The sequence below is a fragment of the Chionomys nivalis genome, chromosome X, assembly GCF_950005125.1.
Source record: "Chionomys nivalis chromosome X, mChiNiv1.1, whole genome shotgun sequence".
Lineage (NCBI taxonomy): Eukaryota > Metazoa > Chordata > Mammalia > Rodentia > Cricetidae > Chionomys > Chionomys nivalis.
In genome coordinates, this window is record NC_080112.1 from 14,652,005 (window position 1) to 14,669,841 (window position 17,837).

Consider the following 17,837-nt stretch of genomic DNA (forward strand, 5'->3'; position numbering starts at 1 on the left):
AACTTCGTATGGATCAAAGGTCAGATGCACTGGAGTTGATAGAAAAGAAAATGAGGAATAACCTTGAATGCATTGCCACAGGAGATGACTTTCTGAACACTCAGATCAACAGCTAATAAATGGGACCTCCAGAAACTGAAAACCTTCTGTAAAGCAAAGGATACTGTCAATGGGACAAAGCAACAAATTACAGAGTAGAAAAAGATTTTACCAACTCCACATCTGATAGAGGACTAATATCCAAAATATATAAAGACCTCAAAAAACTAGACATCAAGAAAACAACTCAATTAAAAATGGAATACAGATATAAACAGAGAATTCTTAAAATAGGAAACTCAAATGGTCAAGAAAGACTTAAGGAAATGTTCAATGTCCTTAGTCATCAGGGAAATGCAAATCAAAACTACGTTGAGATTTCATCTTACAATGTTCAGAATGACTAAGTTTAATAAAACACCTCATGCTGGTAAGGATATGGAGTAAGAGGAACACTCATACATTGTACATTCACCATGAAAATCAGTGTGGTGGTTCTTCAGAAATATGGAAATCAATTTACAACAAGAGCCAGTGTTGAGGGAGCTGCGGGCCTCTTCCCACAGCCCAGCTCCCGCATGGTTAGCTTTATACCCAAAATAACAACACACACATTGTATTCTTTTAAACACTGCTTGGCCCATTTCTATTCATGTGTGTAGCACCCCAAGGTGTGCTTACCGGGAAGATTCTAGCCTATGTTCATCCTGGGTCGGAGCTTTATTGCGTCTGCCGGGGAGAGGGGAGCATGGCGTCTGCTCCAGAGAGCAGAGCTGTCGAGTCTGAGCTCACTTCCTCTTCCTCCCAGCATTCTGTTCTATTTACTCCACCCACCTATGTTTTAACCTATGAGGGCCAAGCAGTTTCTTTATTACTTAACCAATGAAATCAACAGATTGATATATGACACTCCCACATCAAGCCAGTTCTTGGACATATACCCAAAGGATACTTCTTCTTCTTCTTCTTCTTCTTCTTCTTCTTCTTCTTCTTCTTCTTCTTCTTCTTCTTCTTCTTCTTCTTCTTCTTCTTTCTTCTTCTTCTTCTTTTTTCCACAGAGACACTTGCCCAACCATATTCACTGCTGCTGTATTTCATAAGATCTAGAAATTGGAAAAAAACCTATATGCCCTTCAGCAGAATGGATAAAGAAAATGTGGTTCATCTATACAATGGAATATTAGTCAATCATTAAAAAAGAAACCATGAATTTTACATATAAATGGATGGAACTAGAAAGAAACCATCCTGAGCAAGGTATCCCAGACCCAGAAAGGCATATATTGTATGTATTCACTTACATGTGGATATTAGCTGTTATGCCAATGATAACAAAGCTACAATCCATAGAGCCACAGAATTTAGGTATAGAATAAAGGACTAGGGAGGACAGATAGTTCTCCTTAGGAAAGGAAATAGAATAGATAGTTGTGGATAGATTGAGGGAGTGGCCAAAACAGGAGAATCAAGTTGGGGGGATGGGGTGAGGGAGGGGGAATGTGGAAAGATACAGTTAAAATTAAGGGCCATTTGAGGGGTGGTATGGAAACCTAATACAGTAGACACTTCTTAAAATGCATACATATATGAGGGCAATATAAAGAAAATTGCCTAATAATGGGGGAGCCAAACCTCCAACTGGACATTTCTTATCACCAAAGGAAACTTCAAGTACCAGATTACCTCTTATTGAGTTGTTGGCCAAAGAGGTCGCATAGGAAGCCCTGAACAACCCAGACTGTTGCCACTCTCCACAAGCGGATAGTATGCTCAGTTGCTGAAGAGAACACCTACATAATTCTTTGACATATATAAGTTGAGCCTAACTACAACCTTCACACCAATGTGCTAGTGTCTTTGGTACAGGAAGGTACTCTGCACCCTAACAAAGGGGAAAGAAACACCAACCCAGTCACAAACCATTTGATCTACAATGGTGTTCTGCCTGCTAGATGAGCCAGTGCAATGGCGGCACAAAGGTTATGGATGTAACCAATCAATATCTGTTTTGACTTAAGGCCCCCTCCATGATATGGAACCCATTCCTGACACTGCTCATGTGATCAAGAGCCCGAGACTAGACAGCCTGGGGGCCCAGGGTGGATAAAAGACTGTAGCAACATGTGACATTCTGCTATTACTCACAGATCAGTGCCTTGCTCACCCATCATCAGAGAAGCTTTCTCCTGCAGCAGATGGGAAAAAACACAGAGACCCACAGCAAGAAATTACATAGAGAAGGAGAGACCTTAGAACACTCAGCCCTAAATGGGATGTCTACAACAAGTCCCTTCCGTGACAGCTCAGGGAACACTGTGTAGGCAAAAAAAGTTTAAGAACTAGAGGTGATGACACTTATTTCTAACAAAAAAATCTCAGAAGACTATATTTCAAATTACCTGTATTTCTTTGCGGTATTTGTAGTCATATTTTATTTGTATTTTAATAAATAAAGCTTGCCTGAAGTTCAGAGAATAAAACAGCTGTACCGATCAGCCTTACAGTGGTGACACATGCCTTTAGTCGCAGTAACCACACTAGTTTGCATAGAAACCAGGTGGTAGTGGTACATGCCTTTAATACCATCCCTAGAGAGGAATATAAGACAGGAGGAGACAGGTGTCAGTCATGGTCTAATTCCCAGATTCCTGGAGGTAGGATAGCCATTTTCGGACTGAGGTAGAGGTAAGAGCCAGTGGCTGGCTGTTTTGTTTTTCTGACCTTCAGGTTCAATCCCAGTTTCTGTCTCTGGGTGCTACAGGTGTTTTTAGAAACTTATTTTTATTTTAAGTGTATGTTTATTTGCTTGCATGTATGTCTGTGCTCCATGTGTGTACAGTGTCCAATGGAAGCCAGAAGAGGGTGTCAGAGTCCCCTTAGAACTGGAGTTACAGACAGTTGTAGGTTATTATCGATGTGTTGGGAATTGAAGCCTGATTCTCTATAGGAACAAGTGTTCTTAACTGCAGAGCCCTCTCTCCAGCCTCATGTGATATTGCTCTGATATATTTTACTTCTATATATTTTAGAAATCTTAAATTATATCATTTCAACTTTTGCTGCTTGTAAACAGCTAACAGTCTTTCAAAGAAATTACAAATGAGGGAGATCTGTTATGTTTGAGCAGATATCTCCATTCTGGAGCTTTTATGTATGGAAGCAAAATCCAATCAGCTGCGCTATTTCCATCACTCTGAAGAATTTTCATAGTGTAGGAGCCATGATACATTTTTCTCAGTTTGTGTATATTTGAAAATGTCTCTGTTTTACCTTCATTAAAATACTTGGATGGTTATAGAATAAGGTTGAGAAAGTTTCTCTCATTCAGAATATTAAATAAGTTATTGTCTTCCAGCAGGCATTATTTCTGATGAGAAGGTGATAATATTTTATTACTTTTTTTTTCAGAAAATGACTATAATAATATGAGGTGTTCTTGAGATTCATTGAGATTTGTGGACCTGTGGTTTGGTATTTATTAAAATGTGGAAAAATTTTAGAAGAATGGAGATCATGTGATAGAAAAATGTTTCCTTTTATGAGACACGGATTCTGTGTGTATGTGTGCAAACACCTGTGTATACATGTGTGGAGGCCAGAAATTAAATTCAGATGTCCTCCTCTATTACCTTTTTAAAAAATTTATTTATTTTTACATATCTACCACAGTTTCCCCTCCCTTCTATCCTCCTGTTCCTTCCACCACCTGCTTTCCACCCCACAATCCACTCCTCGAAGGGGTAAATCCTTCAATGGGGAGTCAAAACATCCTGGCACAACAAGTTGAGGCAGGACCAAGTTCCTCCTCACTGCTTCATGGCTGAGCAAGGCATCCCACCATAGGGAATATGTTCCAAAACGCCAGCTCAGGTGCCAGGGACAGATCCTGGTCCCACTTCCAGGGACCCCACAAACAGACTAAGCTACACAACTGTCATCCACATGCAGGGGGTCTAGGTCAGTTTCATGCAGGCTTCTCGGCTGTCAGTCTAGAGTTCTTGAGCAGAAGAATCTCAAATGGCCCAAAGGCATTTAAGGAATTGCTCAACATTCTTAATCATTAGGGAAATGCAAATCAAAACGACTCTGAGATACCATCTTACACCTGTCAGAATGGCCAAGATAGGTGCATATCATCATGCCTGGCTTTTGTGTTTATTTTTTTATTCTTTGAGAGATTTCCTATACGTATTCAATGAAATAAGATGAAATAAGCCACCATTTACCTTTCCACACCCTATCACTAACACATTCCCTTCTCAATTTTACATCTCAAATTTAGATCTTCCAACTTTGTCTTTTTTTCTTTTTCTTTTTTTAAAAATATTTATTTATTTATTATGTATACAATATTTTGTCTGTGTGTATGCCTGCAGACCAGAAGAGGGCACCAGACCCCATTATAGATGGTTGTGAGCCACCATGTGGTTGCTGGGAATTGAACTCAGGACCTTTGGGAGAGCAGACAATGCTCTTAACCTCTGAGCCATCTCTCCAGCCCCTCTTCTTTTCTTTTTAAAAATATCTTACGAAGTTCAACTACTTCTGTGCTTTTGTGTATGGAGTTGGGATCAATTACGTGTGTGAACTGTGGGAACCCTTCCAGGAGGACTGCTTTTTCATATGGGTGAGTACTGGGATCTGAAGTTACATCTCCACAACCCCAATCTGTCTTTCTGCATTCCTCACAGCACTAAATGAGACTTCCTCTTGCACACTTCCTTCCAAATACTTGGTGTTGTCAGTATTCTGGATTTTGGCCATTCTAAGAGGTTTATGTAGTGATGCCTCATTGTTTCCATTTGAAATTCCTTAGTGACAAAATGCCCAACATTTTTTTGTCACCTGTGTATCTGTGGAGAAATGTGTCTTAAGGTCCCTGTCCCATGTTTTAATGAGATTCTTTGTTTTCTTGTTATTGAAGTTTGAGTTCTTTATTTTGGACAATGGCCTCTGTTCAGATGTTTCTTTACAGGCATCTTCTCCATCTTCTCCCACTCTGTGTCTTTTCACTTACATTTACTTGACAATAGGTGTTTTTCCTTTCATGAATTTTGTCTTTAGTGTCACATGTAGAAAGTTTCCCCCAAACCTATCTATGACCATTTGTATTTTCTCCTATATTATCTTCTAGGAGTTTTGTAGCTTACATTTAAGTCTGTGATCTTTTTTAAGATGAAATTTTCAAGTGTATGAAGTATGTATTTAAACTCTTCTTTTTTTGTTTGTGATTGTTCATTTTTTCCATCTTTATTTGTTGAAATATTTGTTCCTGTGTCAAAGATCAGTTGACTATATTATGTAGAGCAGTTTCTAGGCTCTTTGATTGTTCCATATATCTATTTATATATTCTTTCAAGGGTACCATACTTAATGACTGCTGTAGCTTTACAGTAAGCCTTGGAGTCCAGTAAAATCAGCATTTGGGCTCTCGCTTCTCTTTCTAGGTCTATTATGCTTCCATATAGCCTTGATAATTAATCTTTTGACAGCCATAAAATGGCTTGCTGTTATTTTTAAAATATGACTGACCTCCTAAGGTCCAAATGAGGAGCAGAAGGAGGGAGAACATGAGCAAGGAAGTCAGGACCGCGAGGGGTGCGCCCACCCACTGAGAAGGTGGGGCTGATGTAATGGGAGCTCACCAAGGCCAGCTGGATGATGGAGCATGAGATCAAACTGGACTCCCTGAACGTGGCTGACAAGGAATGCTGACTGAGAAGCCAAGGATAGTGGCACCTTGTTTTGATCCTACTGCATGTAATGACTTTGTGGGAGCCTAGTCTGTTTGGATGCTCACCCTCCTAGTCCTGGATGGAGGGGGGAGGATCTTGGACTTCCCACAGGGCAGGGTACCCCGACTGCTCTTTGGACTGGAGAGGGAGGGGGATGGGGATGGGGGGAGTGGGAGGGAAATGAGAGGAGGTGGAAAATTTTAATTAAATAATAAAAATAAAAAAATATGAATTGCAATGAATGTATAGATTGTCTTGGGAAGAACTGACATCTTGACAGTATTGAGTCTTAGTAATGAACATGGAATATCTCTATTTGGTTCCTTGATTTCTTCCATCAAAGTTTAGAGTTTTCTTCATAAAAATCTTGTAGCTATTTTGTTATCTTTATATTTAAGTATTTTGTTTTTGATGATGTTAATCTGAATGGCCTTTTGTGTTTTAAATGCCAGATTCCACTCACTCACTGCTACTAAGTGAGAAAGCAGTTGACTTTTATATTTTAGCCTTGTGTCCTGCAACCTTGCTCTAATCACTAATAATTTACTCTAGGGGTTTTTGCTACTGGGGTTTTAATTTATGTTTTCACATATTCAGTTTTACTAAGTAAGAATCCAACTGTTTTTTTAAAGGAAAGAAAGGCTTATTCTGACTCACAGTTTGAGGGGATAAATGCATTTCTATCATAGTGCCTGGCTGCAGGAGGTCAGCTGGGCATATTGTATCAACAGTCTGGAAGAAGAGCCTAATTGATTTTTACCCATTGATTTATATTCTGGCCTTGCAGAATTTAGTTATTAGTTGCAGGAGACATTTTTTCCTTTTTGAAAGTTACTTAAAGTTATCAATAGATAGACATATTACTTGCAAAATCCTTTTATTTATTCACGTGCAGTTTATATGCTATTATATATATATTCTTGCTTGCTCAGTTACTAGCTTGCCCACTACTATGTTGAATTATAGTGGTGAGAGCAAAATATTCCTTGATTTTTCCTGGTCTTGGGGAGACTATTTAGTCTTTCTATAATAAATATGATGCTAGTTCCAGACTTTGGATAGATTTGTGTCATGCAATCAATACAACTATATTTTTTCCACCTCCTTACTAAGGATTGAATCTTGGGCATCACATTTACCAGGCAAGTTTCTCAGACTCATTTCTAAGTATTCATTTTAATAGAGCATCTCTAAGTTACACAAGTTGATCTTGAATGCACTCTGTATCCTAGAACTTCTGATCCTTCTGCCTTATCCTCTTAAGTAGCTGGGAGTATAGGCCTAAGCTATCAAGTCTTATTTTTTTTAACTTCTTGAAAATGTGCATTTCATTTGATTGATTACTGAATATTGTTACATGCCTTGGAATTCCCCTTCTGGTCAGGTGCATGAGTTTGTACATACATACACACACACACATATATGCCTCAGAATCATGCTTTTTAACATTACTATAGCTCTTTAGTATTAATTGAAATCAGGGATGGTAATATTGGTACTGTTTTCATTGTTTAGAATTGTTTTGGGTATCCTGGATCTTTTGGGTTTTCATATGAAGTTTAAGATTTTTATTTTAAATTTCATTGGAATTTCGACAGATTGCACTAAACCTATAGATTGCTTTTGGTAGAATGACCATTTCACAACATTAACTCTACTGCTCCACGGGCACAGCGGTGTCTTTCTATCAGTTTCTTTCTTCAGTGTCCTTTCTTTCATTGTACAAGTCTTTTACTTCCTTGGTTAGATGTATTCTAATATTTCTTTGAGGCTACTATGAGTGGAAATATTTCCCTGATTTCTTTCTCAGTATGTTTGTCATTGGTTTGTAGGAAGGGTACTGATTTTTCTATATTAATTTTGTATGCTTTTACTCTGATGAATGTATTTATCAGCTGCAGAAATTTTCTTGTGGAGTCCTTTGTGTCTTTTATGTATAGAGTTATATCATCTCTAAATAAGGATACTTTGATTTCTCCCTTTCCTATTTTATTCTCTGTATCTCCTTCTATTGTGTTATTGTTCTAGCTGAGACTTCAGTGACTATATTGGACAGGACTGGAGAGAGCAGACATCCATATATTGTTCCTAATTTTATTTTACAACATCTTATTTATTTTTTAATTATATTTTTATTATTTGAGATTATAGTATAATTATATAATTTACCCTTTCCTGTTCTTTCCTCCAACCCATCCCATGTACTCCCTGCTGTCTTTCAAATTCATGGCCTTCCTTTCTTTAATTGTTGCTATATACATACATATATATAAATATATATTTATAAATATATAATTAAGCCTGCTGAGTCTGTTTCAAGTTACTTGTATGTATATGTGTTTTAGGATAGACCATTTGGTATTAGATAACCAATTGAGGAAATGCTTTTAGTTTTTCTCTGTTTAGCTTGATGTTGACTTTGAGCCTGTTTTATATTGCCTTTATTATGTTGATATATGCTCCCTCTTTTCTTAGATTCTCTAGGACTTTTATCATCAATTTGTTGTATTATGTTTTAAATTTTTATTTCATTAATTTAGGCCCGCATTTGGGTTATCTTGTCCCATCTACTAGTTTGGGGTGTTGCTTGTTCTTGTTTTTTTTCTAAAGGCTTTCATGTGCATAATTAAATTATTAATTTGAGAGCTCTCATTTTTTTGATGTAGGCTGTAAACTTTTCTCTTAAAACTGTCTTCATTTGTCTTACAGATTTTGATCCTTTCATTTTGTTTTTAAACTTTTTTAAAAAACTTTATAAGTGACTTGATATTTCTTTCTTGCAATTTTTAATATCCTGACTTTGTTCTGTGTTTTTAATGTTTTGACTATAATATGTTGCAAGAATTTAATTTTTGGTCTTGTCTACTTGGTGTTTTGTAGACCTCTTGTAACTGAATGGGCATTTCTTTCTCTAGGTTTGGGAAATTTACTACTATGATTATATTGAAAGTATTCTCTATGCCTTTACTATAGTAATCGTCTATGTCTGTAACTGGTTTTTCAAGACGTTTCTGTTTCTGCCCTGGGGCTTCCACATCTGGAGTCAGATTGTTACTTGATATCTTTCTTTCTTACTTTGTTTAACCCTCCCTCCCTCCCTCCCTCTCTCCCTCCCTCCCTCCCTCCCTCCCTCCCTCCCTCCCTCCCTCCCTCTCTCCCTCCCTCCCTCCCTCCCTTCCTTTCTTCCTTCTTTGAGTGGAGGTGTTTACAATGTTAAGGAGAGGATGTAGTCTTAGTAGGGCTGAGATGCCAGTTTTTCTATGTTTGGCTGGTTGTTATAATTTTTGTGAACTTGGCAGAAACCTAGACATACTTGGGAGAGGGAATCTCAACTGGGAAAATGCCTCCATCAGACTGGCCTGCAGGCAAGTCTGTGGGGCATTTTCTGACTGCTGATTGATGTGGGAAAGGATAGCCTACTGGGGGTGGTGCTATCTCTGGGCAGGTGAGCCTGGGTTGAATAATGTGATTCAGCAAACCAGTAAGAAGCATGGTGTCTGCTTCAATTCCTGCCACCGGGTTCCTATCTTGAACTACTGCCCTTTCCTCTTCAGATTGGTTTTGGTCATGGTATTTGTCACAGAAATAGAGAAGCAAACGAGGATACTGGAACAGGAAGTTCTCCAGTGGAATAGGTGCACCCAAACAAGGCGAGTTAGAGTCTCCTACTTACCGCAGGATGATGAATGGGCTGTGCTCTAGGAGCAAATCCTGGGCTCTGCAGAAGGCTGGAGCATGGTTTCTGGGCAGTATAGGTGGGCCTAGTGAGTAGAAGGGTGCAGAAGGTCATGAAGGCTGGGCTTTTGGTGCGGGAAGTTCTAGGACAAGCCTCAGCAGGGGATGCCGGACAGACACACCTATTTGCAGCAGGAGACTGTGACAACTGGACTCCTCGAGCAAAACTTCTGGGAGCTATATGTAGATATAGGCCTTGTGCAGGAGGCTGACAGCCTGGGAATTGGTTTCCAGAGTGTGTAGGTGGGCCTAAGTAGGGGATTTCTCACACGGATCAGGAGGCTACTGAGCAATTCGGGTACCCCTAAGCAGGGCTAATTGGGATCCCTTACTTCTTATTTGTCTTCTTGCACCTCTAGTTTTTACTGTCTGCTTTTATTTCACGTATTTCTGTGGACGTTTGAAGATTCCATTTTGTTTTATTTATAGTTTTTAAAAGAATATCTTATATAATTTTGAGGCAATCACTGTGGGTATTAAAATATTGTTATGTCACTTGCTGTAGTCTGTTGTATTAGTATTTTAACACTTCAAGTGAAGTGTGAAATCTTGCTTTGATTTTGGTGCCTTAACCTTCCCCACTCTTAAATACTATTTTACTGGTAAGCAGATAGTGTGTTTTAATTTTTATTTTGTTTAGTTTTTATTAGTATGCAGAGTAATAGGTAGATAATGATGCTTCTAGAAACCATAGGTTATTAAATACAAATCCTACTTTAAGGTTTGGAAATTTTTCATATGAATTATTAGTCAGAGCTGTTTCAGAGTCTCCTGAAACAAAATAGGGCTTTGCCATTGCCCTTAGTTGCTCACCAGAGCTAGATAGCAAGATCCTATGCCTAAAGATATCACATATTTTGGCTACAGGATATAAAGAAATGAAGCTGGAACTAATCTGCTAGCTAGTTTTCACAGTACTGGAAGGTGCTATACAGGTTCTAATGGGAGAAAAGTCAACAGTCCCCCTAGCTCCTACATCTTCCAGTATTTCACTCATGTTTTCCTCTAACTGTTTCACATTCTAAATGAAGTCTTTGATCCATTTTGAAGTGTTTTTTAGGAAAGTGACAGACAGAGAGGGATATAATTTTATTCTTCTGCAGATGAATATTGAATTTCATCAGTGAGGTTTATTGAATGGGCTCTTTCTCCATTTATATTTCTGATATGTACTGGCTAGTTTTATGTCAACTTGACACAAGTTAGAGTCATCAAAGAGGTGGCAATCTCAATTGAGAAAATGCTTCCATACGGTCAGGTTGTAGGCAAGCCTAAAAGGCATTTTATTAATTAGTGGTAAATAGGGGAGGGTCCAGTCCATTGTGTGTAATGCTGGACTTGGGCTGGTGGTCCTGGGTTCTATAAAGAACTAGGGCGAGCAAGCCATGGGTACAAGCCAGTAAGCAGCACCCCTCCATGGCTTCTGTATCAATTCCTGCCTCCAGGTTCCTGCCCTGTTTTAGTTCCTGTTCTGACTTCCTTCAATGATGAACAGTGCTGTGGAAGCCTAAGCTGTGTAAACTCTTTCCCCTGCAAGATGCTTTAGTCATGGTGTTTGGTTGCAGCAATAGAAACCTAAGGCACCATATATGTATGGGCTTATTTTGGGGTCTTCTCTTCTGTTTTTTTAGGATACATCTGTTTTTCTGTCCCAGTACCATGCTGTCTTTGTCACTATAGCTTTGTAATATAATTTGTGATAGTTTGTACATCTTAGTTATTACTTATTTTCATTATTCGTATTTATTCATTTGGATGTATATGTGTGTATTGGTGTGCATGTGTATAGTGTAGAGTTCAGGGACAACTTTTAGGAGTTGTTTTTGTCCTTCAACCTTATTTTTTGGAACAATGTATGCTAGTTTGAATGTAATTGTCCCCCATAAGCTCATAGGGAGTGGCACTATTAAGAAGTTGTGACCTTGTTGAAGTAGGCATAAACTTGTTGGAGGAAGTGTGTCACTGTAGGGGTAGGCTATGCTCAAGATACCACGCAGTGTTACAGTCTGCTTCCTATTACCTTTTGATCAAGATGTAGCCAACACCATGTCTGCCTGAATGCTGTCATGCCCACCATGATGATAATGAACTAAACCTCTAAAAGTGTAAGCCAGCCTCAATTAATTTTTTTTTTTTTAAATAAGAGTTGCCATGGTCATGGTGACTCTTCACAGCAAAAGAAATCCTAACTAAGACAGAAGTTGGTACCAGGGACTGGGGTATTTCTGTGAAAGGCCTGACAATGCAATGTTTTTGTTTGGAGGAATTTGGATTTTGGTACTTAAGGTTTGGAAAGCAGTGGAATGCTTTAAGCACAGCTTAATGGGCCATACTAGCAGGAGCCTGGAAGACAATGCTCCTAAGAATGATTTGGAATATGTGGGGCTGATTCAAGAGAGTTCAGAGGAGAGGAATTTTAGCATGTTGCTTAGAGATTGGTTTTGAGATTGTTTCAGTGAAGAAAGTGGCTGCTTTTTGCCCTTGTCTGGACAGTCTTCCTGAAGCTAAAGTGATGAATTTTGGATTAATTCCTTTGGAATGTTTTGAGGAAATCCTAAAATAGTCTAGTATAGACTCTTATGTGGTTATTAGTGTTAACTTGATAAAGATTTTTATAATGGAAAGGAGCAAGCTGAACAATGAAAAATATTTGAGGAGAAAAAGAGCACCATAAAGTGGAATGGAGCTAAGTTTCTTGTCTAAGAAGATAAACAGATTAAGAAATGGAATAAAAGGAGTGGTGACCTCAGGGTAAGATCCTACCTAGTTAAGTTTCCAACTTATGAAAAGGAACTAAAGAAAAGCTTAGGGCCAGGTGTGGTGTCTGCCTTTAATCCTAGTACTGGGAAGGAAGAGGCTGACAGATTTCTGTATTTGAGGCCAGCCTAGTCTACAGAGAAGTTGCAGGACTGCCAGGCTTAGGCAGTGAAAGATGGAAAGCTTATGAAGATGTAGTTGAAAAGGCAAGCAGTGTTCCAGACCCAGCAAGTAGCAGAACTTGGTAGAAACTCTGGCTAAGTGGTTCTGCCTTTAGAATTAAAGATAGAAAAAAGAGGCTATGGAATTTTCCTCCATACCTAAGGAAAGCTGTTAAGGTCAGGCATCTGTCAGAGGTGTCCCTGAATGGAGGCCTAGAGAGTTCATTGTATGAAGATGTGAAGTTGAAGCCTAGATTGCCTTGGAGACCCCAAGATATTAGAGATTCCACAGTTATGGGATACCTGCCAAAGAGAGCTGCTAACAGGGCATGGAACCAGCCCAAGAGAAAGTGTGTTCCAGTTAACACAACTGCAGGAGTTGGAGATCTGAAGAGGACTTACAAGTCAGACATGAAGATGCAGAGTTTGGAGTTTGCTTAGCTGGTTTTCAATCTTGCTTTGGTTCAGTATTTCCTCACTATACTCCTTTTCCCATATTTTGGAATAGTAATGTATATCCTGTGTCATTATATTTATTTTACAGGGGATTACAATTAAAAGATTGCATGAATCTCAGACTCTTCTTTGAACTTCAGACTTTTAAACATTGTTGTGACTGTGACAGACTGTGGGGACTTTTAAAGTTGGACTAAATGAATTTCATATTATGATATGTTTATAAGATTATGGGGGGCAGGGAGTGGAATGTGGTAGTTTGAATGTAATTGATCCCATAAAACTAGGTAATGGCACTATTAGGAAGTGTGGCCTTTTTGGAGTGTATGTGACCTTGTTGGAGGAAGTGTGTTTCCACGGGTGTGGTCTCCATGGTCTCCTATGCTCAAATATTGTCAAGTATCACAGTATACTTCCTGTTGCCTTCTGATCAAGATGTAGTCAGCACCATGTCTGCTGCATCCTGCCATGCTCCCTACCATGATGATAAAGCACTGAATATCTGAATTGTAAGCCACCACCTCAGTTAAATCTTTTCCTTTGTAAGAGTTGCTGTGGTCATGTTGTCTCTTCACAGTAACAGAAAACCTAACTAAAATCCAAGGTCTCTCTTATTTCTGCTGTGCTACGGACTCCAAATTCAGTTAGTACTGACTGTATGAATGGGGATGTGTCCATCTACTAGGTCATGGGCAAGCTATCAAGAGCAACATCCTCAAAGAAAGGAGACTTCCTCCTTAAAGAGCTATCAACTGTCAATAACTCCCTCCACAGCTAGAGGTGTATCCTTGGGAGCCCCTCTTCCCTCCAGACTAAGTTTTAATTGGCTTGCTCTTACACAGGTCTTATGCAGTATGCCTATATTTCTTAAGTTAAAAAAACAGTATTATCAACTTAATAACCATTTTTATTTCTATATGCCTATCTAATGAGTCTGACTATTGTCTGGCATGTATAATACCGCAAATTTTCAGTAATCAACACCCAAATTCCAAAATACTGATTACTTCTTATGAGTACCTTGAGAGGACAGTGTGGTAGTCTACATGGGGTTTATATCCAGTAACACAGTACATGGTACAAGTACAGTCAATTATTTATCTTTTGAGACTGGGTCATGCTCTGTAGATCAGGCTGATCTTGAACACATAGAGATCTCCTTGCATCTATTTCCCAAGTGCTGGAATTAAAGGTATGTGTCACTATCCCAAGCTATTTTCTTCTATTAGTACAGTTATTGTACTACCTTGTCTATATATTGCCAGCTGCTGCTCTCCAGATTGGCTGTACCAGGAGTGAATGTAGATTTTTATACTGCCCATGCCTACCAATTGTTGTTATTATCCTTATTTATATTTTTTTTGATTTAAAATGGATTAAAGTGGTAGTAGTTTAAAATGAGTTTCCCCTTTTGCATGTTAGCATATATTTTTGTATGCTTTTTATACTTTCATGTTTTCCCTTTGGTGAGTTGTCTGCTATCGTCTTTGCCCATTTTCTACAAGTTCTCTTGATTATGAAAGCACAAAATAATTGCCTCATAGGATATTTATTGTAGTTATTATTGTAGTCCCAAAGCACAAATACACAAGTATCCATCAAACAGACAAATGGGTCAGAAAATATGGCCTCTCCATGCAATAGAATATAGTCTAGGAACAAATAGAAATGAAATATTTTATTTATTTATTTATTTATTTATTTATTTATTTATTTTGGTTTTTCGAGACAGGGTTTCTCTGTAGCTTTGGTGCCTGTCCCGGAACTAGCTCTTGTCACCGCCCGGCGAAATGAAATATTTTAAAATGCTACAACATGGGTAAACCTTGAAATAATTATTCTAACTCATGGAAGTCAATCAGAAAAGAGACATATTATGTCTTTCAAGTTATATACAAGGTCTGAAAGAGGCAAATTCACAGAGACAGAAAGATAAGTGATTACTAAGAACCTAAGAACCAGGAAGAAAAGGGGCATTGATGCTACTGATGGTCAGAATGTTTTTAAATTCATTATAATAATGGAATTATTAAGGTGTTAAAATTATTAAATTGTATACATTGTCCTGGTTATTAGTGTAGAATATGAACTATGGTTAATAAATGCTTACAAAAATCTAAAAATAATATAATTTCCAATAGCCTTGAACTGGAGCAGTTGTTTTAATTTCAAGAAAGCTTAACAACATCTGAGATTTACAAAATAAAAATCTGTGGATAATAGATTGTATACATCAATACTTAAGGTATATATACACATATACATAATACATATGTATATGCATATGACATGAAGTAAAGGGGAGACTGAGAGGAGGAAGATAACTAGTAAACAGGGAAAGGATAGCCCCTCTTCCCCACTCCCACCCTCCCCTGCTACCTGTGACAGGAGGGAGAGCAGTCCCAAGGGTGAGAGAGCAGGATAGTTGGCCTTGCCCCTCCCCTTCAGCTGCCACGTGGTGGTGTGGGAGAAAGAAAGATGCTCCTCCCTTGTCCCCCACACTTATCTCTTGCCACCTGCAGCAGGCAGGAGAGCTGGCCTCGGGGGACATAAGAGCAGGAGAGCTGGTACTGTCTCTCACGAGCTGTAGCACTTGGGAGATCAGGCACCTTGCACCTCACCTGAGCAACACAGTAGAGCTGGCCCTGATGGTGGTGGTGGTGGTGGTGGTGGTGGTGGTGGTGTGTGTGCCATTGAGCTGTTGGAGGACATAAGAGTGAGAGAAATGGCCCTGTGCCTTGTTGCCTGCTACATTGTGTGAGCTAGCTGAGACAGTGTTGGAGAGCTCACCCTGGTGGTGAGAATGAGGGAGAGCTGGTGGGTTGGTTAACCCACTACCACCTGGGGCCCAGAACCAGGACTCTGAGTTGGCTCACTCCAACATGAGCTGTTGGAGCATGTGAAGGGGCAGCTCCTGCAGATCCAAAGTTGCAGATCTCCACAACACAGGGCAGCAGCTGGATATCCAATAGGAGTTCCAGTGAGCATACTGTATTAACAGTGTAGCAGAAGTCAGAGACCTTGAACCAGACTAAAGACTCATTGTAATCTATGAGAGATTTTTTTTTTTTAACTTTGTATTTTAGGCGGAGGTTGCAAGGGCAGAGGGAGGATATGAAGGGGCAGAGAGATAATTGGGATGGGGCACATGATGTGAAATCCACAAAGAATCAATAAAAAGTTAAATGGACCCAGCAATACCACTCTTGAGAATATACCCAAGAGATGCCCTATCATATGACAAAAGCATTTGTCCAACTATGTTCATAGCAGCATTATTTGTAATAGCCAGAACCTGGAAGCAACCTAGATGCCCCTCAATGGAAGAATGGATGAAGAAATTGTGGAATATATACACATTAGAGTACTACTCTGCGGTAAAAAACAATGACTTCTCGAATTTTGCATGCAAATGGATGGAAATAGAAAATACGATCCTTAGTGAGGTAACCCAGACCCAAAAAGAAGAACATGGGATGTACTCACTCATAATTGGTTTCTAGCCATGGATAGGGGCCACTGAGTCTATAATTTGTGATCCTAAAGAAGCTAAACAAGAGGGTAAACCCAAGGAAAAACATATAGATATCCTCCCAGCTATGGGAAATAGACATGACTGATGGGCAAAAAATTGGAATCTTGGGGGTGGGGTGGGATGGGGATGAGGGGTGATGGGGAGAGAAAAGTGTGAAGGAGAGGATGAAGGGAACTGGGGGAATTGGGGTGATTGGGGATAAAGGAAGGTTGGATAGGGGAGCAGGGAAACTCATACCTTAGGTAAGGGAGCCACCTAAGGGGTGGCAAGAGACTTGAACTTGGAATGGCTACCAGATGCCCAGGGCAATGTCCCCAGTTAGTTCATTGGGGCACCTGAGGATAGGGAACCTGAAATGAACCTATCCTATAATCATACTGATGAATATCTTGCATATCGCCATAGAACCTTCATCTAGCGATGGATGGAGATAGAGCCAGAGACCCACACTGGAGCACCGGACTGAGCTCCCAAGGTTATAATGAGGAGCAGAAGGAGAGAGAACATGAACAAGGAAGTCAGGACCATGAGGGGTGCACCCAACCACTGAGACAGTGGGGCCGATCTATTGGGAGCTCACCAAGGTCAGCTGGACTGCTACTGAAAAAACATGGGATAAAACCGGACTCTCGGAATGTGGCGGACAATGAGAGCTGACGAGAGGCCAAGGAGAATGGCACAGGAACCTTCTTCTGGCGATAGATCGAGAGAGAGACAGAGACCCAAATTGGAGCAATGATCTGAGCTCTTAAGGTCCAAATGAGGAGCAGAAGGAGGGAGAACATGACCAAGGAAATCAGGACCACGAGGCGTGCACCCACCCACTGTGACAGTGGAACTGATCTATTGGGAGCTCTTCAAGGCCAGCTGGACTGGGACTGAATAAGCATGGGTTGAAACTGGACTCTCTGAACATGGCGGACAATGAAGGCTGATGAGAAGCCAAGGACAATGGCACTAGGTTTCGATCCTAATACATGAACTGGCTTTGTGGGAGCTTAGCCTGTTTTGATGCTCACCTTCCTGGGCCTGGATGGAAGTGGGAGGACCTTGGTCTTCCTGTAGGGCAGGGAATTTGGACTGCTCTTCAGTATCGAGAGGGAGGGGGAATGGACTGGGGGGAGGAGAAGAGGAGTGGGGATGGGGGAGGGGAGTGGGGGGAGGGGGCAATGTGTGGGAGGAGGGGAGGGAAATGGGAAACGGGGAGCAGTTGGAAATTTTAATTAAAAAAGAATAAAAAAAATAGGGGGAAAGGAGAGAAAGTATGAGAGTGTGGTTATGGGAAAACATATGAAATACATGATATTCTTGAAACATTATATATAATGAATGTATACCAAATCAAAATAGAAGGATGATAGGAGGAATAATAGCTGTTAGAAAATATAATTGCTAAGTGAGAAAAAAATCATCATGTTA